Source organism: Ictidomys tridecemlineatus, chromosome 3 (assembly GCF_052094955.1).
Source record: "Ictidomys tridecemlineatus isolate mIctTri1 chromosome 3, mIctTri1.hap1, whole genome shotgun sequence".
Lineage (NCBI taxonomy): Eukaryota > Metazoa > Chordata > Mammalia > Rodentia > Sciuridae > Ictidomys > Ictidomys tridecemlineatus.
In genome coordinates, this window is record NC_135479.1 from 41,640,063 (window position 1) to 41,665,401 (window position 25,339).

Genomic DNA, 25,339 nt, shown 5'->3' on the forward strand with positions numbered 1-25,339 from the left:
ATACCTAACTATGATTTTAAAATATGGGGGTGCTTTTGGGATATATGTTAGGGAAAATACCGGAGTTAGCTGCATCAGGAAGAGTAGTATATGCAAATGTATTTTGATATTAACTATGTTTTACAGGTTAAGAATCTGTAGTGTTGAGAAGTTTCTCTACTACCAGCCAAGATTAACAGCCACAGCTGGATTCTTTGAGGGGTCTGCTTTGTGAAAAGAGCTTTGAAGAAGCAGAGCCTACACCATAAAAAGGGAACAGTTGCTCTTCTAGACATAACAAAGCAGCCTAGTGAAGCTAGAAATGTGGAGATGTATGTTGTTAATTTCTACTACAAATGAACTTACTTTTAGAAACTGCAGGTTCATGGTCACAAATAGAGAAAGACAAGAAAGGAAAGAATAAAAGTAGCACAATCTAATGATATGCACCAGTTTCTTGGTGATTGAAACCCCATATCCTGTAACACTGAAAATCATTTTGAATTTAAACTCCTGACAAGATTATCCAGATTATGTTCACAAAACACAAATAAAACCATAGCACGCACGCACACACACACACACACACACACACACACACACAAGAAACTTATTTTATGCTTGGGGAGAAATTTCATGTTATACTGTTGAATATCAGCCTAGAAAAGGAAGACAATTTTTTTAAAAAAGACATTTCAGAAATATTGTCTTTTAAAAGGTTTCTCTAAATATTTTAACCATCAGTTAGTACCACTGGTGTTAAGTCCAGAAAGAGAAATGGGAGCTAATAGAGTTAGTTCCCTTTCATCTGCTATGCTAGAGGAGAATATTTGTAAAATGCATTACTTGGATAAATGCTTATAGAATTCTGGGGTTTTACCTTCAAAGCATGGGCAGCTATAGAAATGTTCCTTGATATTAAAAGTTCTTTCCTGGAGTTCTGGAACAAACAGCTTGGTGTGGCAGAATTATCACTGATTTCTATAGTATAATTGAGCGGCTATCCTTGGTTATTAGACTTGTTGATATCCTAGCAATTCAAGAATCAGCTGTTCATATACTGTGTTTTCCTTAATATTGATAGAAATTGTTATGACCAAAGAAAAATTTCCATTTGTCACCTAACCAGTAAATGGGATGAAGCTGGTGGGCAAAAACTGTTTTATTACAAAATTATAGTTATCATTCTCTATGCATCCATAATACCACAATGAATTATTTGTTGATTGGGTCAACAATGATTTCCTAACTAAAATAGCTGTCAGTTTGATCCTGTTGTTGCTTAGGAGTAACAGAGTGCCTGAGGCAACAGTTATAACTGTCAATGAGCATGTGACGAGTCATGATAGATTTCATTGGTAGTTCTGACATACTTAGCCAAGAAACATTAACAAGAATTCTGGCACTCTGACATTATGGAAAGATGACTTCAAAAGAAATTATGGTGAGATTGAACTTTAATATTTAGTTGCAGTGGTATGAATATAGGTAGTATTACAAGAATGTCGGCCATGGTGGTCTTTACCTAAACCCAGTTTTACCTCTGTGTTTTAAGTTAGTTGGGCTAATTGAATAATATCTACAATAAGACAGTGAAAGTTTTTGACACTTTTGGAACACACTAGTCCATGTATTTTTATTGTCAACCTGCTGTGGACCAGCATTTTTGTAGGTAGTAAATGAGGATATTTAGTTCTATGAATAACTTTGTAAACCTCCATCAAGCTTCTTTTGTTATCTCTGTTGTGCTTGATACTGAGATTTGGGGATATTTACATCATGATGTTTACTTGAAGGAGTTTATAGGCAAGTAAATAGTATGAAAAAATAATACACCTCTACTTTCAGGGAATCCATATCCTTAGTGAAGAGTTGAAACTAAATTTGAAACATTAAATAAGGATATATTATTTTCACATTTTCTTATAAAACTCATTTATTGTATGTGGACTATTTATGAGACACTCTTCTGGATGATAGAGATTAAAGATTAATCTCCCTAGTCTGGGAGATAGATTTGTACATAGATAATTATAGTTCAGTGCCATAAATACAGCAGTAGAGATAGTTTCTGGACATTAGAGGAGCTTAAAGAAGGGATTTCTATGGAGAGCATAGACACTTCCTAGAATAGGTAATACTTAAATTGTGGAGGAAAGCCTTCCTATTTTACAAATAAATGGGCAGTCACTTTCTTCCTACGTGTAAGTTTGATACTACCATTCTCCTGATACTACTTTACCTTTTTTAAAGGTTTTAGAATGGGAGTCAACCAATGGGAAAGGGCATTCTGGGTGAATGCAGGAGATCACCAGGCTGGAGTTAATGTCATGCTGAAGAGTTGAGGATTTTATGGCAGGGATGGGAGGGCAAGAATCTTATTCTTTTCGTAAATAAAGCACATATCTACATACACCACATAAAGAGATATACAGCACACTGGACTGATGGCTGGGGAGTGCGGGGGAAGGGGGAGAGGGTGGAATGGGAAAGACAATAGAATGAATCGGACATAACTTTCCTGTGTTCATATATGAATACACACCAGTTTAACTCCACATCATCTACAACCACAAGAATGTGAAGTTATATTCTATATATGGATGTCAAAATACATTCTACTGTCATGTATAACTAAAAAGAAGAAATAAAAATTATCAAACAATTAGAAAAAAAAGAAAAAAGAGACATACAGCATACCTAAAGAATTACAATTTCACAAGGGGAATGATTGAGAACAATGTCTTAAAAACCATAAGAGGGGCTGGGTTGTAGCTCAGTGATAGAGCGCTTGCCTAACATGCGTGAGACGCTGGGTTTGATTCTCAGCAATGCATATAAATAAAAACAAATAAGGTCCATCGACAACTAAAAAATATTAAAAAAAAACCTTAATTGGTGGAGAATGAAAAGAGATTGAAACCCCCCCTGCAAATATCAACTATTGAGACTTTAATGTCAACTATCTTACTTTAAGTAAGATAGTGACTTGGTCAGATTTAATTCTGCTTTATAAATAGAAGGGTAGAGATAACTGAGGCCCTCTGAGCCTTAGGGAATGTTTTGTTGTAAGTGAAGTTCCTGGAGGCCCAAGTACAGCACAGTCAGGTAATAAACGTATTCACAGTGAATGACACCCAGTATGGTGGAAAATTGTTAGGAGGATGGGAGTGATCTTTGCTACATATAAAAAGTGAAAGAAAATGAGGGGGAGAAAAGATCATTGCATATATCAAATAGATTATTGATGGCTTTTGAGAGAGAGATTTTGTTTGATTTCCACTCCCCCTTTGTATGTGTATTAAAGTGGGGAAATCATAACATACATTCATATATATACGTGTACACATATAACATATAAACACATATACAGCATGTTTGATTATAATGTTTTAAGTATAGCAGCATTTTGTTTTTATTAATAAAATTCTTTCAAATCTTGAATTTTTGTTCCTAGCTTAGTAAACCAGGTGTCATTTCCTTGGGAAGAATTTATTTATATGTATTAATGGTAGAATAATAGAACATTAAACTAGTTAGTAGATAAGTATTCTAGTTCCAGCCTTGCTGCCAACAATCCTAAGGTTATTTAAGCTTTCTGAGCCTTGGTTTGCTCATTTTTTCAGTTCTATCTTTTCTAAGATTCTACTATAAAATGGCATTGATATTTGTAAGGCATAGTGTACTTATTTGAGGGCAAGTATATTCTGTGAGTGACCACAACTAGCAAACAACTTTCTCTTTTCAGGACTATAGAATAGCTTGTTGAGTAGCTTCTAAAATTGTTTAAAGGAAAAATGAGACTTCTATATAAGAGTTTTGAAATTTGAGATCAGATTTGAAATGTTCAGTTGTTCTAAAGACTTGTATTTCTGATTGACGAGGAATATATATGTTGTGGTTCAATCATAGAGGACAGCCTGCTTATTTGTAAATGGGCATTCAGTTCTTCCCTACATGTAAATGTGAGAATGCTGCTTTCCTTTTAGTATTGTACCTTTTTAGTGTTTTAGACATCTTTTTTTCCTTTCTTCTTCCCTTCCTGTCAGGGATTGAATCCATTTACTACTGAGCCACATCCCCCAGCCCCTTAATTGCTTGTTTTCTTAAACATTTAGAGTGATTTAAAAATTTTTTATTTTTATTTTTGCAGTGCTGGGGATCGAACTCAGGGCCTCGTGCATGCTAGCCAAGTGTTCTACTACTGATCTACATCCCTATCCCTGATTTTTAAATTTCAAATAAAATATAATACTAAGTGGTGTTTTTTTTGTTGTTGTTGTTTGTTTGTTTTGTGTGTGTGTGTGAGAGAGAGAGAGAGAGAGAGAGAGAGAGAGAGAGACAGACAGAGAGACAGAGATAGAGAGAGGGAGGAAGACAGAGAGAGGGGTAGGGGAAGAAGAGAGAAATCAGGCAAATTGATTTATTTGACTAAAAATATTTTTCTGGAGTCTTTTTTAAATTCTGAAATTGGGCAAGGGACTCACTAGTTTACATATGGACCTCTTGGAAAATGACACAGCTTTAAGGCTGTAGCAGTTCAGGGCATACAATGCCCAGAGAAGGAGTGTGATTACCTACAGCTCTTATGTAAGAGGAAAGGAATTCTTTTATGGAAGCCTCTAGCAAATCAGCAGATAAATCTGTTATTTATCTAATAGGCAAATAATTAAAGCTGTTATGTGATTTTTACATTTCTAGCATCCACAGTAAAAAGAAGTGAAATTAATTTTTCTGTTTTTATTTATTATAACCAACCTATTGTCATTTAAACCTATAATTACTGTAAGAATGACTAATGATATATTTTACATTTTTTCATACTAAGCCTACAAAAATCCAGGGTACATCATTTTCCTTTTGGGGTGCTAAGAATTGAACCCAGAGTCTTGTGCATGCTAGGCAAGTGCTCTACTGCCGAGCTATATCTTCAGCCCTTTTTAAAATTTGAGATAGGATCTTGCTAAGTTGCCCAGGCTGGCCTTATATTTGTGATTCTCCTGCCTCAGCTTCCCAAGTAGCTAGGATTACAAATGTGTACTTAATGCAAACAACACATCTCAATTTGAATTTTGCTACATTTTAGGTGTTCAGTAGCCCTATGTACTGCCTTTCTTATTGGCCAGCACAGTCCTAGTGGCCTTTATTGGAATCTATGATGACTTTTGAACCAATCACTATTAATGGAGATAAGATTACTTTTAGAGCAATCAGGCCCACCCTGGATCAGCCGATGAAGTTAGTTGTTCTTGGCAGGGATGAGTAAGTATTACCAGTGCATGCTGGGAAGGCAGTCATTAATGATCAAGATAAACGTTCATCTAATTTATGGCAAACTTAGGAGAACTTGACCAGGTATACTTATAAAGGAAACAGGATTGATGTTCTCTGCAGTTGTCCTGTTAGCCCTGAGTTACTTGAGCTATTTTCTTTTTTGAAGCCTTGCTTTCCTAAAGTAACAGAGAAGGTAAAATTCATACCTGATTCTTGCCTTGTTTGCTTTCCTTCCCAATTAGAGCAGCTATCTCACATTGATTTCTTTTCTTTCCTGTCTTCCTATTGTGGTTTTATTATCCAAATAAGGTTCTCAGTCTTGTTTTCAGTTTAAGTAATATAGAGCTCAGTGGTATCAGGCAGCCAAATCCTTATAGAGGAATAAACAAGCCAGAAACTTTTTGTTTATTCATTCCTTGACCTAAAATTCTTGCTTTGAGCTACAGAGAAAAGGTGAAGAGAGATATTTGAACAAATAGATAAAATTAGTCATTTGACCCAGATTGGAGCTTTTTTGATGTGTGTGTGTGTGTGTGTGTGTGTGTGTGTGTGTGTGTGTGCGTGCGTGCGCGTGCGCGCGCGCGCGTGCTTGGATAAAAATCATCACCAATTTACATAAGCAGGTGATTTTTCTTACATGCTGATTTTCTTAATGTACCATGGCAGAGAGCTACAGATTTGCAAATTGTTTAAGTAAATTGAAATAAAACCAGGTGACTGTATTTCACTGTATCATCTTACTAGCACAGAAGTACCCAAAGGGTGCAATTATCTGGTGATTGTCTCATTACACATCTAAGTTAACAGGAGCCTGGTGCAGATTTTTTCCCCTACTCTTCTTCTTTACCTCCATCTCTTTTCTAATTTTTTAAAATAAGAAACTATTGATTTAATATAGTTAGTTCAACAGGACTGGAAATTTAGTAAACCTGATTACCAAGATGTGGGGGAAATTTGAACCATACAAACTGGCAAATAATGTGGGTACTGTGCAGAAAAAGGGGCACACATACACTTGGTTTGGATTTGAATTGTCTCGGAGAATTATGTGAGAACCTTTCACCAGCCTTTAGTTGATTGTTTTCCTAGGTTCTGAATGTTATAGTAGTTAGGATTGTTGTGGAGTTAACTGGGTATGTACTGTAGCCACAGTTCAAAGTATTCATGTATTCTTTTAAAACCTCTAACTAATTAGTTACAACATAATTGAAACATTTTGGTAAAAATTTTAGAAAGGTATAGCGGTTGGTTTTAGTGACTTTCTGTAGAGTCATGATTGATAAATAATGTCAATAAAGCACTTTTCTTTATTAAAACATTCAATATTAAACAGCAATTAATGCTATTTAATTCCTCAGATGTTATTGTATTCACTTACTGATATGTATGGAGATTAAATTCTACCCCTGCCCCCATGTAAGCATTTGAAATAATAATGACTTGGAATTGTATTATAATTTTAAGGAAGTAAAAGAAATTTGGCCAGTCTTTTTTTTTTAAGTACTATGGATTCAACCCAGTGCAGCTTTTCCACTGAGCTATACCCCTGGTCCTTTTTATCATTCATTCATTCATTCATTCATTCATTCATTCATTTATACATACTTACCAGGGATTGAACTCAGGGGCACTCAACCACTGAGCCACACATCCCCAGTCCTATTTTGTATTTTATTTAGAGACAGGGTGTCACCCAGCTACTTAGTGTCTTGCCGTTGCTGAGGCATGCCCAACTGCACCCGGTTTCTATTTTTTTTTATTTTGAAACAGGGTCTCTCTAAATTGCTGAGACTGGCTTCAAACTTGCAATCCTTTTGCCTCAGCTGGTGGAGTTGCTGGGAGTACAGGTATGTGCCACCTTGCCAGACTGACCAGTCTTTTTAATCCCAGTACTTAACATATTATTTCTTTCAAGTTTAAGAAAAGTAGAAGAACTTTCAGAACAAAACCAATAAAGAGTAACCTGAGGAGGATAGCATTTAAGTACAAAGGGACAGTTTGGTTTAAAAGTTGAGTCTATATTCTGATGACATACTGTCTTTATTTAATCTGGTTCTGCCCCTCATTAGCTGCAGGCAAGCTACTTCATGGTCTTCAGTATATCTAGTAATAGTAGAGTTATTGTGAGGATTAAATGAATTAATATATGTAAAGTCTTAGAATTATAATTGCTATCAGTTTTAGTATAAGTGAAAAAACCCCTAAAAACTTGTTAATTCAAAGATAATAATCAGCAGCTTTTATATGACTATTGATAGATAGGTATCAGGTATGTGACTCTAGAAAATTTTGTTTATCTCTGTTTTTGAGAATCTCATTCCAATTCTAGAATGATTTCCAAATGTAAATTTATGTGCTAATTTCCTTTAGCACAGAAAAGGAGGGTTTTCTCTGTCTAAGTCTCTCTCACTTTTATCAAGCAATACATTTATTGTGGGACACTTGAAAAATACAGAAAAGCCAAAAGGAAAAAAAAGTTGTTTGTAATCTACAACTCAGGGATTGTCCCTGGTGGCATTTTGGTATATTAAAGTCTTTTTTTTTTTTTTAATGTGAGTTTGGTCTATTTGTAATATTATTAGAATTAGGATCATGATCACACTGTATTTACAATTTTGTATCCTGTTTGTTTTACTAACATTGTAAAGGTAGATTTTGACCATTTGTTTTGAGGGCTTTTTTATTCTCACAAGCCTGGAGTTCTACCTGAAAGGAATTACTGAGTTGGAAGATACTTGAGACTGTATCTAGTCTAATTCCCTCATTTTATAAATAGGAGAATTGAGACTCAGAGAAGCTAAGAGATTTGTTCAAGGTCACACAACTGGTTGAGGGCTGAGCCAAAACTTGCTCTTTTACTGCTTTACCAGTAATATACTAATAGTTTTCAAAGGACAATTAACTGTCCTTTGAAAATGGAGAAAGTGTTCTTGTAAAAGCATAAGAAAATGAATAAAGATACTTTATAAATTAAGCCCAGAACAATGCACCTGAAAAAAATCATAAATATTTAAAGTACTCTGTTGGTTGTTCTGTGTGTGCCAGTGACTCTCAAGTTTTCTGGTTTAATGTCATGAGCTGTGTGCCTGTAGTCTTTCATATTAAATGTGACTGTGTTGAATATCTATTTTGAGCATATATGGTCTCCTACTTTATATTTTGAGAAAATGTGTGCCTTAGAAAACTTAAAAGAATTATTCATTGATATCAATAAACAATTTTTGTAGATTAGCATTAGACTTTTGCTGTATTTACTTTGAGGCTATTTCTACAGAAGTTGGTGAGACTGAATTTCAATTAAATTTAGACTTACAGTGTTAAGAAATTTCTGGTCACTGTATCAACTCATATTCCATGTAAAAAGTTTTGTTAGCTCTCCAACTAGAGGAGGAACATAAGTTTTAAAGCTTGTGACTATTTTGGAGTGCTGTTTATTCTTTTAATACTTAAAAGAAAATTCAGTGTGAATCAAATGTGTAACTGAAACATGTACCAGTCAAAACTAAGCTTCAGGCAGAATAGAAATATTCCATTCCGGAAAGTTTTTCTTTTTTGTGGTATTTATCTCAGGTTGAGAATTAAAGAAACATTTTTAAAATAAGAATCTTAAGATCTAGTTTCACTATTCTGTGACAGAGTATATGATGTGACATGATTCAGGCTATTACATTGTTGAAGCTAAATTTTAAGTTGCTTTAGTTTTTTTTTTTTTTAAGTAAATTACCCTAATATAGTCACATGAACTGACGATGCTTTGATTTGTGTCACCCAATTCACTGCTCTGTATTTTTTCAGTACCAAATAATTCCTTTGTTAAACTCATTTTCAGTAAATGAGCCATTGTTTCCCAAAGGATAATGATTATTTCTATATATAGTACAAAGCCCTAAGAAATAGATTTTAAAGTCTGAAATATTAGTTAATGATTGGAAATGGTTGAAATTGTCTTTCTGTGTCTAATAAGCCACAGCTTTGTGTATGGAAAGAGCAGTTGCTATGCTTGTTCCTTAGGCTACCATATGAGATATTAGGCTTAACACATATATATTGACAACAAGCTCTTGAAAGTGAGATCCTTGGTTTTGGTTGCAAAACAGGGTGGTTCTATGGTCAACTCAACTATTATATTACATATGTGGTTTTGTAATGTAAATGCCATAGAATTAGACAGTTGAAGCTCAAGTCTAAATTACTATAATAGGTAAGGAAATATATAGGCCACAGTTAAATGGTTTTCCTTGATGCAGTTGATGTCAGTATCTGTAAATAAATTACTTAAATTATCTCAGCAGGAAAGATATTAAAATATGGCACTATAATGTTTAACTGGAAAGGTGCTGAAGATCTGGTTACCAACATACATTAGCTTGACTCTTTAGGTGTGCAAACTTTAAATGATTAGTTTTTATACTTCTGAATCCCTCTTCAAGTAGGTGCTTATTCTTAGAAGATGCATCAAAGTCAGTCTCTGGTTTTGCTTCTTTCTCTCTCCCAGGCTCATGAAACAAACTCTGTGGCACATTCTCTACTGGCATTCACTAAAAAGATTAGTGTTAAAGACTGGGATCTTGTCTTACTTGCTTGCTTGGAGCCTAACAGTCCCAGGCTGGGTGCTTAATAAGTGTTTGTTGTTGAGTTGAAAGTTTCTAATGTTGTCTGTGTGTGATGGTGACTCTCAAAGAAGAGTACTGTTACTTATATACCTTATTTCCTGGGCAGTGGAAGAATTTGTATGAGGGAACACTCAGAGTGGTGTTTTCAAAGCCTTATGGTAGTGGTTTTGTTTGGATTTTTTTTTTTTTTTTTTAAGAATAAGGACCTTAATCTAAGTGCATGGTAATCAACTATATTTCTAACGATTGCCCTTTATTTTCAAAAGAAATAATCCCTTACTTATAAAAGACTGCTTTTAAAAGTCTATGTAAAGAATGTTATTAAATTGTTGGAAAACAGTATGTAGTAATGCACTATTATACAGGATTTTTGCCATTGTTTAGGAAAAATACCCTTTTCTTTGCAGCACTGTGATGTTAGAAAAACAAAGATTCAGTTAATAGATACTATAATGTCTCATCGAATATATCAGAACATAGCAAAGCAAGCTAGGTGTGGTGGTGTATGCCTGAAATCTCAGCTGCTTAGGAAGCTAAGACCAGAGGATCTCAAGTTTGAAGTCAGCCTGGGCAGTAACTTAATTAGATTATGTCTCAACATAAAATTTAAAAAGGGTGGGCTGGGGATGTGGCTCAAGTGGTAGCGCGCTCGCCTGGCTTGCGTGCGGCCCGGGTTCAATCCTCAGCACTACATACAAAGAAAGATGTCGTGTCCGCGAAAACTAAAAATAAATAAATAAATAAATAAATATTGAAAAATTCTCTCTCTCTTAAAAAAATAAAATTTAAAAAGGGTTGGGGATGTAGCCGAGTTGTATAGGTCTGACCTAGCATTCTTGAGGCCAGTATCTTTTTCTTTCTTTCTTTTTTTTTTTAACATTTTTTTAGCTACACATGGACACAATATCTTTATTTTGTTTTTTCATTTTTATGTGGTGCTGAGGATTGAACCCAGTGCCTCACATGTGCAAGGCAAGCGTTCTGCCACTGAGCCACAACCCCAGTCCCAATAACCAGTATCTTAAAAACAAGACAAGACAAAACAAACAAAAAAACCCCCAGCAGTTTTATAAACTTATGAATAGATGGCAGTTTGCTATGTGATAGAGTCCTCTTTAAAATTAGGAAAGAAAAAAATGAATTAGTTCAGTGGTATGCTGGTATATGTTTAGCAACAGGGCCTCTGAAAAATAAAAAGGCCTAGTTTGTAGGGTTTGTTGATTTTAATTTTCACCGTTTAGTGTAAATACTATAATAACCAATTTCAAGCTACCAGTGTGAAATCACTAAATATTGAGTTGGAAAACAGTATTATACAGTACTATTATACAGTATTTTTGCCATTCAGGTGAAACAGATGTTAAATAACTGTAAAAGCATAAATCATAATAAAATAATTAGGGAGAGATGATTTCTGAGTATTTAATACCTTTGTTTAAATATGAGTTACCTCATTATAACTTTATGTAATATAGTTTTTATGGCTATAATTCACAATCAGCTTGCAAAATTTCAGAAAATGTAATAATCTTCGTGAGCAGTAGTGAACTAGTTCTAACATACCACTGGTTTATCTTGCACCTTTTGGGGGATATTTAGCTAGCATTGAAGTGGGGGTGAAGTTAGATCTGTATCATGTACAAAAATTTAAGTCCAGGGGCTGGGGTTGTGGCTCAGCAGAAGAGCGCTCCCCTAGCACGTGCAAGGCGCTAGGTTCGATCCTGAGCACCACATATAAATAAGATAAAGGCATGTGTTCAACTACAACACACACACACACACACACACACACATATATACACAAAAATTAAGTCCAAGTGAATTGAGGACTTTAATGTAAAAATAAAAGTTTCTCCCCTCCAAAGAAGGAAGAGAAAAAGAAAGAATGAATGAAGAGGGAAGAAAAAATAATATTGGAAACTTTTGTTATAATCTTGGAGAAATAAAGCTGTTACTTTAAAGAAAATATCAAATTTGTCTATGAAGAAATTTATACCATATAGAGTGTAGTCATCAAAATTTGGTGAAAATATGGCAACACATACGAAAAATAGGAAAAATAAAAGTTAATATCTTTAATATTTAAAGAGCTCTTAAAATCAACAAGAACAGGTGAACAGAACATGGGCAAAACCCAGAGAATGGACATTTCATTGAAGAAATAATGTTCAAAAACATTAAGGATTCTTACTTTCATTAATAAAGAAATGCAGAAATGAAGTAATACTTTTAACCTGCTAGATTGACATTTTATTTTATTTTATTATTTTTTTCCCAGATGCTTTGCCATTGGAAGGTAGATTGACATTTTAAAATAAGTGATAACTCCCTTCATTGTTGCAGATATAGCAAAATCTCAAATTGTTGATGATAGTGTAGATATATGGAGCCTTGATGGAGAACATGTTCTTTATGTTCACACCTTTTGACTGAAGAAATAATTGAATTTAGATACAAAGATATATTTATAAAAATGTCCATTTAATGTTATTATAATCCTCCTAGATTGAAAGCAGCCTAAATATCTATAAATAATGGAGTATCTTTGAAAGATGTCCACAATAAAAGTGAAAGTATCAGAGATTGTCCCCTCAAGATATAAACAAATAAAAAAAGATATAAACAAGTATTACTCATATGTTTCAGAAGTCTAGACAGATATCTATCATTAGTAGTTATTTAGTGAGATGACATTACAGATTCTCACTTTGAATTTTAAAATAATAACTTGTGCTCTAAAGAAACCTGTCAGGACAGGCTGGGAATGTGGTTCAGTGGTAGAATTCTTTCCTAGCACACTGGAGGCCCTGGGTTTGATCCCTGCACCACAAAATTTAAATAAATAAATAATAAGAAGAAAGAAAACAAAAACCCTAAGAAGTACATGGTGGTGGCCTAATTTTTAGAGGAGGAGAAACTATGTTATAGTATGTATCAGTGCTTCTTCCCTTTTTATGGCTGATATTCCATTGTTTGGGTGTTTGATTTTGTTTACCCATCGGTTACTGAACATTTGGATTGTTTGTACGTTTTGGCTATTATGAATAGTACTCCCTAATGAACGTTGTTGCGCATGTTTTGTGTGGACGTTTGTTTTCATTTCTCAGAGGTAGAAGTGCTTAAGGCTGCACAGCTGATAAGTGGCAGAATAGGACTTCATCCTAAGTCTAAAAAATGTAATATTGGTATGTGTAAAACTATTTGATGGAGTAAAGGCTTCAACCTAGTTCTAAACAAATGTAATATTGGTATGTATAAAAATATTTGATGGAGTTTATGAAGAATAATAAAAATGCCATGAACATACTACCCAGCCTAAGAAATAGAGCATAACCAACACTATTGAGGCCTCTCTTAAGAACCTCCCTATCCCATTTCTGCCTGTTCTATTTCTTGCCAAGAAGAAACCACTTAAGATTTTTTTAAAAATGGAATTTTAAATATATAATTCACATATCAATAATGTGATTATTTAGAGTGTACAATTTAATGCTTTTTTCATACTCATGAGCAGATTACCTCCCCATTCACTGTAATTCCTCAGTCTGAGGCCACCACTAATTGAACATATGTTTTCATTTCTCAGGTACTTGTACCTAGAAGTACAAGTACATCTGGTTTGTTAGATGACCTTATGTTTAACTTTGAGGGACTGGCAGGATGTTTTCCAAAGCACTAGCACCATTTTACATTCCTACAGCAGTGTATGAAGTGTTCTAATTTCCCCACATTCGTACCATACTTCTTATCTTTTTTTTTTTTAAACTGGGAATTGAACCCAGGGGCGCTTAACCTCTGAGCCACATCCCTAGCCCCTCTCATTATTGTTATTTTTTAAATTTTATTTATTTATTGGTATGTGGTGCTGAGAATTGAACCTAGTGCCTCACACATGCTAGGCAAACGCTCTACCACTGAGCCGCAGTTCCGGCCCTAGCCCCTCTTATTTTTTGAGACAGTTTTTCACTAAGTTGTTTCGGTCTTCACTAAGTTGTTTCGGTCTTACACTAAGTTGCTGAGACTGGCTTGGAACTTGTGTTCCTCTGCCTCAGCCTCCTAAGTCACTGGGATTATAGGTATATATTGCTGCGCCCAGCCATCTTTTTTATTATAACTTGACAAATGTGTGTGTGAAGTGGTACTTCATTATGATTTTAATGTATTTCCCTGATACATAGTGATGTTAAACATATTTTCATGTGCTTATTGGTCCTTTGTGTATCATCTTTGGACACATGTCTATTCAGAGCCTTTGCCTATTTAAAAAGGTCATTTATTTTTATTTTTGTTATTTAGTTGGAAGAGTTTTTTATGTATTCTAGAGACCAGTTGCTTTCAGATACACGACTTACAATGTATTCTTCTAATCTATGACTTGTCTTCTCACTCTTTTCATGCTTCATTTTAAAAACAATTTTATTGAAGTATAATTTATGCAGTACAAAATTCTCCCATTTAAAATACGTGTGAACAGTAGAATGAATCAGATATAACTTTACTATGCTCACATATGAATACATGACCAATGTAACTTCACACCATGTTCGACCACAAGAATGGGATCAGAATTGTAATGGTTGCACTCTATGTATGTATAAATATCAAAATATACTCTATTGTCATGTATATCTAAAAACAACAAATAAAAAAATACTCAGATGAATTTTTATAGAGTTTTACAACCATCACCATCATTCAGTTTTAGAAGGAGTTCCACCATCTCCCCAAATTCCCTTAACTATATTGTTTAATTTTATTTATTTTGGGACTTTATACAAATTTTGATTATTAAATGGATTTTAAAGTACTTTGAGGATCATGGCGGAGAATCTTTGAGCTGCTGCCGCCGGCCCCAGGCGGCCTCGGGGCGGGACTGGGGGGCGGCCTATGCCACCGCTGCAGCACAGGGCTCGGTGCCCTGGCTCAGCGCCCCAGCGGCGTGTCCAAGTGGGTCCGACTCAACGTCGGCGGCACCTACTTTCTCATCACCCAGCAGACGCTGTGCCAGGACCCGAAGTCCTTCCTGTACCGCTTGTGCCAGGCCGACCCCGACCTGGACTCTGACAAGAGATCCCACGTACTTTGGATCTGTATTGAACTACTTGAGACATGGGAAGCTGGTCATTAACAAAGACCTCGCTGAGGAAGGAGTGTTGGAAGAAGCAGAATTTTACAACATCACCTCACTAATAAAACTTGTAAAGGACAAAATTAGAGAACTAGATAGCAAAACATCACAGGTGCCTGTGAAGCATGTATACCGAGTGTTGCAGTGTCAGGAGGAGGAGCTCACACAGATGGTATCCACCATGTCCGATGGCTGGAAATTTGAGCAGCTGGTCAGCATCGGCTCCTCTTACAACTATGGGAACGAAGACCAGGCCGAGTTCCTCTGTGTGGTTTCCAAGGAGCTGCACAACACCCCATATGGCACAACCAGTGAGCCCAGCGAGAAGGCCAAGATTTTGCAAGAACGAGGCTCAAGGATGTGAGATACAGTACTGACAGCCGAAGAAATGATATACTTTTTCCCAAGATTCAGTGAACCGCCATGTCTAGGAAGTACGTCTGTGAGAAGAAACCTGCTTTTGATCATTTCTCTAGAGATCTGGGTGTGCATCCTTTTTTGCCTCAGAGGTGGGTGGTGAGAGACGGCCCAGCTGTCTAAGGCCAGGCATCCAAACAGGGAGGAGGCACAGGGGCCAGGTGGGCTCTCTCTGGGAGCCTGCTCTGTTCTTTCCGAGTGCTGCGTGGGACTGAGGCAGGGTGCTCCCAACTAGCCTGCGCAGTCCTGAAGACCATTTGAAGGGCAGGGCCCTTGGTGCTACATTCATAGTCTGCGATAGCAGCTCAGGCCTCACCAGGAGGAAGGGACAGCAGCCATGTGGATTGTCCAGCGCACTGTGGCTCAGGTCCAGATGCCTGGTGGTCATTGCTTGAGCACCTGAACATCATTCTTGGGTCAGGGAAGCTGCTCTGCCTCCAGTGTGATCAGTTGACAGTTTCTCAACCTCGGCGAAGACCCCTGACAATGGTGGCCTGCGCATCATCACTACTTTCTGAGCGCCTACCGTGAGGACCGCCTCCTTCAGAGCCAGGCTCTTATTCCAGCCTCCACAGTCAAGGCTTGTTGATTTGTATTTTCCAGGCAAGAGAACTTTGTATCCCTTTTTTTAAGTATGGATAGATTACCCAATGTTTATACTCTTTAGAAATGCCTAAAAGTGTTGCTATGTTTTAGATGGATCTGTCAAATAGTTTAAAGGGAGGTAGAAGGTTTGCCTCATGGGTTCCACCTGCGGACTCATCTGGGAGCTGGTGCTCACCAGTGCCTTTATTGCATCTGGGATGGAGGCTGGGCGGAGGCATGTCCCCTGGCCTCTTGAGCTGACACTCCGAGTCACGTTGAAGATTCGGGATGTTTACAGTGCATCATGTGTCTCTTCCTCTCCGGCTCTGTTATCTCTGTATAACTATGCAGTTCTTCTTTCTAATACTCCTGGAGCATTTGAGACTTGACACAACCTACATGACCCAGCCAGTGTGCCATCGAGGCTGCTGAGGTTGCTGTAGAGGCTGCCCCCTGCAGGCTCTGAGACTCTTCAGTGGGGGCTGGGGGCCTGGCCCCAGTGAGCAAGCTCTGCCTCTTGATCTCTGCTTGCCAGGAGAGCTGTGCAGAGTGACCATTGGAGTTGCCTGTGTGAGGTCAGAGGCTCTGACACTGTCTAATGTCAATGCTTCCAGAAACTTCTTGCCTAGGTCCTCTTTTTTTTCTTCTTTGCCAATAACCTGATTAACTAAGTTCTCCAGCATCTAGGATTTACCTCCTCCTTTCGTAAGGCCTCTTGTATGTTGTTAAAGGTTCAGCTTAAACAATTTATAAAAACCTTTCTATAGGGCAGATTTAGCCACTGGCTGACCCGGTCCTCCCAGCAGAGCTCCAAGGGAAGGTGTCCCTGTGTTGGCCCTGGGGAGCTGCTGGGTGCTTAGCATTTTTTGATTTTGACATTGACATAATAGATAGGCTTGTGGGTTGTTTTGTTTTTGTTTTTTAATTTAAAAATGTTAAGACTTAATTTACTAAAATTTATTCTAAGGGGATATTTATACTTTTGTACTTTTAGGTATCCGTATTTTATTAGCTTACCATTTAATGCCTAAGTTTCCCCTGAAAATAGCAAATAAAATTGTGTATTTATGAATGAAAAAAAAAATAAAGTACTTTGAGTGCTTTTGAGAAAGGTTTAAATGGAGAATACAGAACTAATTAACAACTAATTGACAAATAATTGAAATGAGTTTATTTTAGTCTTTTCCAACCTTTTAATGAATCTTTGAGGAAACAGATGAATACAGGTTTATACAGAATCTATATTCATACAGGAGCATCATTGCCCCATTTATTTAAGCTCCTCAAACTTGAGGAAAGGTTGAACTAGGTTAAATTTTAAATTCATTCTTTGAGGCATACCTCTTAAATCTCTGTAGCAAACTTTTTATGCTATCCTTAATAGCATCAAAGATATTCTCAGCAAGTTTCACTGCTTAGTTTATCATATCAAATAAAACTGTTTTGTATTAAACAAATCTGAATTTGAGGGAATTCCATTTTAGGGAAATTGGGGTTGAATACCTTTGAATTTTAATACAGAGCCCTAGTTATTACACAAAAGCTGTACCCTCATATAAATAATTCTTAATAAAATGCTGTGGGAACATGTATATGAGAGATGTTGGTAGGACCAATTAGTTTTAAGTAGATTTCATGAGTCAATTGTTAAGAGTTGGAAGTTGAAGTACTAGTTTTTCCAGTTTCAGTTTTTACCATTTTGTAATTCTATGAAATATTTTTAATAGGAATCTATAATCTTAGAAGCAAATTTTTTTTTAATGACCTTGAATGGTCCCAGAGGCCATCTTTCTGTTGCTTTTTAGTTATGATCCAGCAGTGCTACTGGCAGAAGTAGTATGCAGTATCATTTAAGTTTGTAACTTGATTTGAGTTATCACATAGTTTAATGGGGGATCTTAGCTGCAAGACTTGCTTCATGGTATCTGCACATATCCTAAAACTAAAAATATAATTTTATTTCCTTACAAACTTTATTTTGTGCTTGTAAAGTAGAAGATACACAAAGAGATCATTTCTTCTAGGACACTAGAAAAAAGAGTAATGGCTTACAAAATGATTCTTACTTAGTTTTGATAATAGCATGAGATATATTAAACTTCAAATTATCATAAATTAATTTTTTGGAAAATAATGCTATTTAATTTAGTGGGAAAGATTTGGGAGGTTATGCCTGTTAAAAACTGCAAAAATAAGAATAAGAAAAAGTATTAAAACTTCAGAAAAGAGGGTGCTGAAGGAGGGAATAAAGCAATTATAGATAGCATGGGTTGTTGACACTTGCCCTAGAATTCTTCTTAGGTAAATCTATAGTCTTTATTTAGTGACTTAATTGTGAGTTTTTATTGCCCCCATCGTCAGAGTTGTGCATGTAATACTTTTCACCCATTTTCTTTTGTTTAGTTCTCTTTCACTGAATATAAATACTATTATTGCAAGGATGACTGAAGACTCTTAAAGTGAAATTATAGATTTTTTAAAAAATCCTCATTTTAAGAAATTAATTTTTGTATGTTTTAAGTAAATATTCTTAAGTTAATAAAATGCACTGTGGTTGTCTTTGGATAATGAGGAAAAGTTTAATATTAAAGCCATGTGTGTTATAGTATAATTTACACAAACTGTGGGATATATAACTTTTAAAAACTATTAAATGAAGGTAGATTGACAACTGTTTTGTATCTTTTAAGAAGTTATCCCTTAATGGCGAGGAAGATAATTGCTGAAATGTTCACAGATCCTGGGAGGAAAGAGGGGCTGTTTATGAAACTCCATGACCATCTTCAGGGTTAAGGAAGAGTATGAGGAGGACTTACAGAGTTGTGCCTTGTCTTTAGATGGGAACCAGCCAAGAGGTATCTTCTTCATTTCACAAAAAAAGGAGAAGATGCTAATAGAGTGAGTGGCTGATATGTCATTACAATATACTTTGATGATGGTAGATTATTATGTGTTTTTTATGTTTCACCAAGAAAAGGTTCAAAAACTTGAATATTACAGCTATTAAAAAACATCCTTCCATTCCCATATATTATCTTTAGTGAGTAATTTAAAAAGTCAAAATAGAATATATGTCAAATTTGGTCTTATTCTAGCAATAAATTATATTCATCCATGGAAATGTGGACTGATCAGGAAAAATACTCTTAACTTTCATCTCATTGAGATGCATTTCCATTAAAATTTCATTTCTAATTATGTTTTATTTTTGCAGTGCTAGAGATGAAACCCAGGGCCTTGCTTCTGCTAGGCAAGTGCTCTTCCACAGAGGTACATCCCCAACCATAAAATTTTATTTTGTTTAGCACAACATATAAGTATGTTATTTCAATTAAATATTTACTAATAAACAATTGTAATCATAGTCCATTAGAGTTTTATGGCTGTAGGAAATTTTTAAAATATACTACAAATAAACATACAATTTGCTTAAAAAAAGGAAAAGAAGTCTTCCCTTATTTTTTTGTTATGATTTATATTTTTTGTTATAATTTGTACCCACATAAACATGTGAATATCAGTGTCTTATGGTAGAATACTAATAAATATTAAATTTTATAACAATAAAATTTAATGTGTCATCCAAGAGGAAAAGTAATTACAAATTGAGGATGATTTTTATTTTATTGATTGATTGGTTGATTGAAGTACTAGGGATTGAATCCAGGGACACTCTACCGCTGAGCTATATTCCGCAGCCTTTAAAAAATGTTTTATTTTGAGATAGGGCTCCCTAAATTGCCAAAGCTGTCCTGTAATTGTGATCATCCTACTAAGAGTCATTCCTCCTGAGCTGTTGTGATTTTTATACATAGTCTTTTTTATAATCCACTCACTTATTTAGGTTTGAGTTTTAAAAACAATACATTTCATTGAACTTTTGTTTTCCTAAAAAGTTTTCCCTGAAATGCCCTGACAGGGAAGCAATTTTACAGATGAAAGTTCTTTTTTTTTTTTAAAAAAAAATATTTATTTTTTTAGGTATAGATGGACCCAACTCAATGCCTTTATTTTTATGTGGTGCTGAGGATCGAACCCAGGTCCTGTCCGTGCTAGGTGAGCGCTCTACCGCTGAGCCGCTGAGCCACGAGCCACAATCCCAGCCCTGTGAAAGTTCTTTTATGTTGTTTGCATTTGTCTGTATTGTATAAAGTCCTTAATTCCTGTTGCCAAAGATGTTGTTTGTAGAATCACACTTGTGGAAGTTTTTCGCTCATCTTCATAAAAGTTCAAATAGTAATATGGAACATTTTATTCCTCAATTCTATCTTCTTGGGAGCTTTATGACAAATGGAAGGGCTAGCACAAGATGAGAAATTCTTCTTCTTTTTTTTTTTTTTGGTACTGAGGATTGAATTTAGAGGTGTTTAATCTCTGAGCTACATCTCTAGCCTTTTTTAATATTTTATTTAGAGACAGGGTCTTACTCTGTTGCTTAGGGCCTCACTGAGTTGCTGAGGATGGCTTTGAACTCACGATCCTCCTGCCTCAGCCTCCCAAGCTGCTGGGGATTACAGGGGAGTGCCACCTGCCCAGCCAAGATGAGAAGTGCTTTTGGAATATAAGAAATAATTAAACTATGAGTGTTGACTTACCTACCCATTGAAAGACTGCAAGCCTTGACAAAAGTTTAGGTAAAATCATATGTTATGAAAAACCCTCCCAAAGTAATGGGTTTATTCTTTAGCCATTTAAAGCATTTATATAGCTATGATTTCAGTTAAGTTGTTGGATAAATGTCCAGATTTAAGATGTCAAAAACAATTTTCTGAACCTTAGTGTAGGAGTTTGTATCATTTTATTGATAATTTGAAAAGTAACATGGAAGGCTTACCTGATTTACAGATCAGAGGGAGCCAGGAAAGATGGGTAACATAACAGATGACAGGTAGAGTAGTATAAGAACGATAGGCAGAAATTGACAAGCAGAAATTTAGTAGGGATAAATCTAAAATGTCTGAATTTACTATCATCTTTTTAGCAAACATATTTGATGAAGACCTGTGTACTAGATTGTGAGCGCTGAGGGTATACTGGGGACAAAATTAATATAGTGTTAAACAGAAAAGGCAGATATGAAGTAAATTATTTTAAGTACAGTCTTTTTTTTTTTTTTGTTAGAACAACTCAGCAAAATAAAATTCTGGTTTATTGTTGGACAACATTGTTTCACAAATACGTCGAACAGGCCAAAAAAAATAAACAGCAACTTCATAGACAAAAAAAAGAAACCTTTTTATCTTTGGCCCTTTTAACCATCTCATACAAACCAACTACTTATAGTACAGCTAAAGTACATATACAAAAAAAGTTACTGGAATGCTCGGAATAAGATTGTTTTGTTGTTGTTTTTGCCTTTTTTACAAGGTTTTTTTTTCTCCTTTGAGATTATAATGAACATGGTCACACCACAAGTAAAGTCAGAAGTAGGATTGAGAATGCTCCAAAGGCTGCTTTGGTCATTAAAAGTAGGTGACCCTTAACAATATGTACAAAAATATAAAATGTAAATAAAAATACAAACAAATTTTCCTTTTTTAAAGTACTTTAAAGGAAAAAAGCAGGGCTTTGGAAGTTTTGGTTCTTTTTTCCTTACCTATTGCAAATTCACGTTGTGATTTTGGTTGGGTGGTGAAGAGCACGTGTCATCTGCAGGTGGCACTGCCTGCGGTGGGCGGGTGGGCAGGCAGGCCTCTCTACTCGAAGGTGACCACGTTTAGATTCTGAGATGGGAAGTGGAGGGTGAATAGGTCATGGAGGCCTTTTATTTTTAGTTTAACTTTTCCTTTTTTGCTGTCTAGTCATCCTCATTGGTCTTCTGCTTCTTGGTATCAACATCATCATCCTGGTCATCTTCAGCTGCCCGTTTGCCCGTAGCTGCTCAGCCTCCTCATCTTCATCTCCATCCTCTTCCTCACCATCGTCTTCCTCCTCCTCCTCCTCTTCCTCACCACCCTCTTCCTCTTTTTCATCTATCTACCTCATTGTCAGCCTCCTGCTCCCCATTTTCCTCATTAGCATTCCCATTAGCAGGGGCGTCTCTTCCATTCTCTGCCTCCTCCACAACTTCCTTCTCCTTTAAGTCGTTGGTGGTGATTTCAGAGCTAGTGTCCATGGCTGGCCGCGTCTGACATGGTGGGGCACGCGGGTGATCCGATGCAGTGTGTTAAAAAGGAAACTAGAGTTCAGGGACTCTGGCAATAAAGCTACTGGAGTCGGCGGCAGCCGGCAAGTGGGGAGCTGGACCCAGGAACAATGCAGAGATGGCTTTTCAGAGCAGCCAGTCTAAGTACACAGTCTTAAAGTTAGTCTACCTAGACTGCCATTTATTCACATTCTGCTATTTATTATTGGCAGTGTGGTTTCAGGCAGGTTGCTTGGGCCTTAGTTTCTTCTTCTATAAAATAGAGATTATAATGGTACCTATCTCAGGTTCTTATGAAAATGAAATGTGGCCATGCATATAAAATGCTACAATGTTTCATCCATAGTAAATCTTTACTAAATATTACTGTTTTTTATTATTACCAATTAGCATTTACCACTTTTGTTTTATGGAGAAAAACAGTGGTTATGGTGCCATATCTAACGTGAGAGGCCAAGGAAGCTTCCCTAATGCAGTCCTACCTGGAAGAAACTTGTACTTGAATATTTGTTTTTAAAAAAAATTCAATTAAGATATACATATAGGGGCTGGGGTTGTGGTTCATTGGCAAAACACTTGCCTCTCACACATGAGGCACTGGGTTTGATCCTCAGCACCACATAAAAATAAAATAAAGATATTAAAAAAAACATGTACATACAGATATGCATAGGATGCTTACTGTGGGAAAACAGATGGGATACCCAGGATCTCAGTTTGGCAATTCTGAGGGGATACTTTTCACAGTATTATGTTGTGCACAGAACCCTTGTGCTTATGCAGTGAATTTTTTTTTGTATTTGACTAATTATGGGAATGACATCTGAGTTAAATTTTGATATGAGGGGGAAGGACACCTCAAACAAAGGGAATTTCAAGTACAGTCATGAGTGCATGGGAATTTGGAATTAGTTCAATATGGCTGAACTGTAGGATGAGGGAGTGACTGCTAAGAAATAAGAATAAGAAGTTCAGTTATGAAGGACCTTGTTTGCTATATAAATATCTTTAGATTTTATTTAAGTCTAGAAAGCTGTTGAATGCATTCAAACAGATGATTAAGGGCCAGGCATGGTGTTGTATGCCTGTAATCCCAGCGACTGAGGAGCTGAGGCAGAAGGATCCAAGTTCAAAGCCAGCCTCAACAACTTGGTGAGACCCAGTCTCAAAATTTTAAAAAAGGTTAGGAAGACTGGGAACATGGTTCAGTGGTTAAGTGCCCCTGGGTTCAGTCCCTAGCACCAAAACAAAACAGATGATTAAAATGATCAAATTTCTCTTTAACTGCTCAGGGAGTTGTAAGGATGATAGTTTGAAGTTGAACAGATTTGAAAGCTGAGAGAAGATAGCTGTAGCAGTCTAGGTCAATGCTACTCCTTTTGTGAACCCAGACTTTATTATAGATTCACAGTGATGAATAAATATATATCTTCAGTTTATCCCATAATTTATACAAGGCTCATCTCTAGACATTTAGGAACGTTTATGGTAATTTGACATGGTTCACGGTTTATAACCTTTGCTGGGTCTTCATTGTTCTCTTGCAAGTATTAAACTTGTCTTAAGTCATGTCTCTCTATTGCTCACTTGGCTATTTCAAACCTCCACCACTCTTGTCAAGTTCCTACTCCACCTCTTCCTCACTGTCTATGGATGACTTCATCTGCTATTTTATAGAGAAAGCCAAAGGATGCAGGAAATGGATAACTTCCTGTTCCACCCACAGACAGACTTATATTAACATACTTAGCTTTCTTCTACTTTTCTGACCCTGAATCCTGTTCTCTTCCAGTTTTTCCAAGGGCTTTGGTCCATTTATTACCTTTTTCTCCTTAATTTTCAACCTTTGTCTCTCTCAGGACTTTCCTGTTAACCTAAATTCATCCCTAAATTCAACTGTACCAAACTAAACTTTTTTCTTTCCCTTCAAAGCCAGGTTTCTGAAAAAAGTAGTCTTCAATCACTATCACTACTCCTTCACCTTTCATTTATTGTCAGTCCACTGTACAATCATTTCCACATATACCATATAGCTCAAACTGCTCTGACAAATAAATGACCAGTGTTCTTTTAATTAGCAGTTATGTACCAGATCCAAAAGGCACATTTCAGTTCTTATGACCTGTGTTGCATATATCAATAGTTCATTCATGCTGATCCTCGCAGACGGGTCCTCAGCGCAGCGATGGGGTTTTAAGACGTCCATTGGTGTGTAATCCTTAAATAGAGCATGAGAGTTCTGCAAGCCAAGCTAAGGGCAGTGCCCTTACACAGAGATTCTATGCTAACCTGAAGACTGAAAACTTTTTGGAATCTACCCCATGGGACACTGTTGGGATGCTTAGGTTCCTGCTGTTTTCCTCAGGCTGTCATGACAAGTGGAGAGCAATCCTTTCTCCCTGGTTACTATGGATTTTGTTGACACAAAGGATGCTCTGATGTTGGACGGTTTCTATGAATATAACATCTTTCCTGTATTAAACTGAGCATCTAAGAAGCACAAATAACTGGCTAGAATTTTTGGGACCCTACCATTAAGTAGAGAGTATTTGCTTATGTTTTGTCTCATTTACAAGCACATGATTTTATTGGAAAAATTTCAATAAAATATTTTAAAGCAAAAAAAAGTAGTTCATTCATTTCCAATTGTATTCATATATTGTAACTTAAAAATCTCTTCACGTCTTGATGGACATTTGAGTTATTTCTAGTTTTTAACAAAATTGGAATGAACATTTATTACAGATCTTTGTATAGAGATAAACTTTCATTTCTTTTGGATAAATATCTAGGAGTGTAATGGCTGGGTCAAACTATTTGAAGTTCATTAGAAACTGCCAAATTGTTTTCCAAAGTTATGAGGTTCCCATTAGCAAAGTATGAGAGTTCTAGTTGCTCTGCATCTTTGTCAACATTTGGTAATGTCTTGTTTTTCTCTCCAATTTTAGCTTTTTTTAGAAGATATATAGTGCTGTTTCATTGTGGTTTTATATTTCCCTAATGACTGAAGATGTTTAGCATCTTTCAAGTGATTAGCCATATGTATATCTTTTTGGTAAAGCATCTGTTCAAGCCATTGCTCAATTTTTATTTGAATTCTTTATTTCCTTAATTTTAGTTTTTTTTTGTTATTTTTAGTACTAGAAATTGAATCTAGGTGTCTATACATGCTAGACAAGCAAACTAATACTAGGTTTT

At 36.0% G+C, this 25,339-nt stretch overlaps 1 protein-coding gene, 1 long non-coding RNA gene and 1 pseudogene across 5 annotated transcripts in view; 2 read left to right on the top strand and 1 right to left on the bottom strand.

The window, feature by feature from the left end:
* LOC120884504 (uncharacterized) overlaps nt 1-25,339 on the bottom strand; it is a 56,676-nt gene that overhangs the window by 7,120 nt on the left and 24,217 nt on the right. The gene's annotated exons all lie outside the window — the stretch shown is intronic.
* Nucleotides 1-25,339, top strand: part of Nlk (nemo like kinase) — a 145,293-nt gene that overhangs the window by 6,178 nt on the left and 113,776 nt on the right. The window lies entirely within an intron of this gene.
* On the top strand, nt 6,195-21,227 carry LOC101966621 (BTB/POZ domain-containing protein KCTD5 pseudogene; annotated as a pseudogene).